The following is a 3562-nucleotide window of genomic DNA, read 5'->3' as shown; positions in this document are numbered from 1 at the left end:
GCTACAGCTGAGCAAGGAGCCACATCAAGCTCAGCAAATGATGCTGTACACACCTGTTCTTCTTCCACACTGGAAAGATGAAACATGCTTGCCTTGAATGAGGCAAGTGCCCTGAATGTCAGACCAGCACACAGATGGGCATGTGGCTCTTTAGGAGGTTTCTAACCTCTCATTACAGGAAAGCTCAGTTTCCTAATAGCAACCAAAAGACCTTTTTGGGCCACACCACAGCATTTCCCTTGGTTAGCCTTTAGAAGCTGCTACATAACCTCAGCACAGTGTGGGAAAGCCCAGATCTGTGGCTTCATTGGCCATCTGAGCATAAGGGAGCCCCACATAGAATCATAGAATCACAGAATGGCCTGGGTTGCAAAGGACTACAATGATCATCTTGTTTCAACCCCCTGCTGTGTGCAGGGTCGCACAGCCCAGGCTGCATAGAGCCACGTCCAGCCTGGCCTTGAATGCCTCCAGGGATGGGCTGGGTTGTGAATCCAGCCATTCTCTCCAAAGCTTTATGGTCAGCACTTCACCTTTGATTTGCAGTCCTGGGGAGGAGCTCAAACGACACGGGAGCCACAAGGAGGTGGAAAGATCCACCCTGTACGTGAGAGAGCTGCTCATTCACAGGATTAGCCCCTTTCTGAAGAAGAAAGACCAGGACTTCCCTGGCCTCAGGTGGCAACAGTGTCAGCTCTGTCTGTGGCACTGATGCTCCACAGCCACTGCTGCTCTGAAAAGGGAGCTTTATTCTGTAGAAACAGAGCATCAGACCACTCCACAGTTTGATCTGAAGAAACTAGCTGGACTGAGAAAGCCCAATTTATATTGAAAATATTGATGAAATCCAGTGTTACGACCTGTTATGACTGATTTAAGACTTCTATTTTCTTTAACACTTTTCAATTATTTCCCCTTCGCACAAGTACTATTCATCAGCTTAGAAAAATCTCCCAGGCCAGCGTGCAGATTTTCAGCCTCAATCGCTACAGTATACGAGTTCTAGATCCGAGAGGCCAAAAACATCTATTTGACTAAAGAGCTATAAGGCAGCCATAAAAATTATGGATCACAGAAATAAGCAATTAGTGTTATCTTCAATTGCTTTATTGGCAGTATTCTCTCGTTAGAATAGAGGCAGCAGTAAAACAGATTGCAACATACTGTATAACAGCATATGGGATTTTACATTATAATGCTATTCTCTGCCAAGAAGTCATATTTTCATTTGAATGCATGGAACAGATTATCACAGGGTTTCCAGCATTAGAAGTGGATGACCCTCTCCTCCTCCCTTCTCCCAGCCTCTCGGCTATTAGGCAGCTTTTTTGGTTGGGACTCTGTCAAAATGAGCACGGTGTGCAGTAATGAGGGGGCTCTCACTCCCAATCACTGACTGGTGATCCGGGACCACAGCCCACGCAGGCTGGGCGCATCAGGGAGCTCTGGAGGTGACAAAGGCAGCGATGCAGGCAGTGCTCAGCACACAACTGAGTTGCCAGTCTTCTCGCCCAGCTGGCTTTGGCTCCAGAGGAAGCTGCTGGCCCGCCCAGCTAATCACAGCTCGAGTGCCACAAAGGCAGCCGCCAGCAAGAGGGCTGGAAATGAAACAATAAGAATAACATGAGGGGGAAAAACAGACTCTTTACACTGTATGTAATGCGAGGGATATTTTCTACCCTTGTTTGTCTGCGGCTGTAGCTCACATCGGTGGAGCAGAGCCAGTGCTTGGGTGCAGAGAACCAGTTCTGTGCGTGAGGGCTCACGCAGCCCTCGGCAACCAGCGTGCAAACACAGAACTCCAGCACCTTTTGGAAGTTAGAGTGAGCGAACTAGATCATCCTGCAGCTGCTCTGTTCAGACACAACTATGAGCTCCTCCTCCCAGTGCGACACAGAAAATGAAGGACTCCGAAGAAGAGGAGTTGCGCGGGAGTTGTGCTCAGATTTGATTCAATAACTGCGTGTTTCCAAACACACTTCTTTGGGAATGCCTTCGTGTTGTGGAGGGAAGAGAAAGGGGAAAAGAAGGGTTAAGTGCTTAAACAAAATGCTCTGAGGGGAGGAAGCTCTTGCCATCATAGGAATACAGGAACTAGGAGAGCCAGAAGCATAGGTAGTAATTTTCCAGAACAAAGAAATTGGATGGAATTAGGTTTTGCAAGTAACTATTTATTCAGCTCTAATGAAAGCCAAATAATTTGATAAAGTCTCAATTCCCATCTGTATCTCTGAATTTCTGCACATATCCAGGACCCAGTTACTATGGAATGCATTTCAGATTTCACAACTTTATTTTAATCCTGGAATTCAGAAGCTGAGCATCATTACCAGATCGGTACTCCTAAATGATTATGAACAAATTAATGCATGGAATTACAAAAATTTGATCAATACACATTCACTTTTTTGAATATAACTTCCTTAAAAGGCATAAATGGGATGTTTTGTATTATTCTTGAAAATATAAGGAAAAATGCCTTTCTCAGCAGTGACTAAAGGTGTTTAAAAACAGCCTATCATCCCCTCGATTCTTGCTGGGGACTGCAGTTAAATCTTAGTTATCTGGCACAAACATCAGGCTGAAATTTCTGCCACTGAAAGAGTTTCTACATGTTCTTATGTAGATGTTTCTGGACAATTTGCTCTGCAAATCAGCGTGTACAATGCAGACGTGAGGTGAAACAATCAGGGTGTGGGAAGATGGGAGGAGTTTCTAAACTGTTGGCAGAGGAGGCTCATGTCCCTCTGTGCTCAGCATACTGTTGTGGGTCACTTTGTTCAGAGGCTGTGAAGTAACTTGAGAAAACACAGTCTGTGGGGACTTCACAGAAGGAAAGAAGTGCTGGGGTAACACTGGAACGACTGCTTCCTCCTCACTGCAAAATGTTCAGCCCAGGCTCTGCATTTGGAAAACAATGGTGGAATCTCAAATGAGTCCCAGAAGAGAGTGGTGGGGCTGACTTACCCCTGTGGCATGGCACCACACCGATGGGACAATGCTCTGGTAAGAAACAGCTGGAGATCAGGTCCCGAAACCTCCCTATTGCTATCGTTTCATTTATGTGTGGTTAATTAAATCTCCTTACCTTCACCATCCCTGGCAATAACACGGGGGAACTCTTTGTTATTCCCACTGGCAGCAGCTCCCAGCACTGCTTAGAAAAGCTGGCCTCTCATTCAGGTGCTGAAATATGAGTGCTTCCATAAATCTAGCCCAATGCAAAGCTGCACTTTTATAACACCGAGACGGTTTGCCCGTTTTTCCTCCCTTCTTTGAAAAGCAAAGGGCTTCCTGCAAGAAGCTGTCCAATCTCCATGCTCAGTGACCCCAGCAAGGTCTGATGGCACCAAGCGTAACGGGGGATTGAGCCGTTTGGGGAACTGAGTAAGACAGCAAATAATCTGGTGGCTGCTTATCGCTATGCAAAAGCTCTGAAGGTGGCACAAGCAACAAGCCCAGAATGCTTTGGAAAGCCAAGCTTGCTCGCACACAAAATCCATATAAAGCATCTGCTTTTTGTACAACTAAACTCTGTATAATAGCAACCTTTTCCCCCTTT

Source organism: Meleagris gallopavo, chromosome 2 (assembly GCF_000146605.3).
Source record: "Meleagris gallopavo isolate NT-WF06-2002-E0010 breed Aviagen turkey brand Nicholas breeding stock chromosome 2, Turkey_5.1, whole genome shotgun sequence".
NCBI lineage: Eukaryota > Metazoa > Chordata > Aves > Galliformes > Phasianidae > Meleagris > Meleagris gallopavo.
This window is presented reverse-complemented; position numbering follows the sequence as displayed.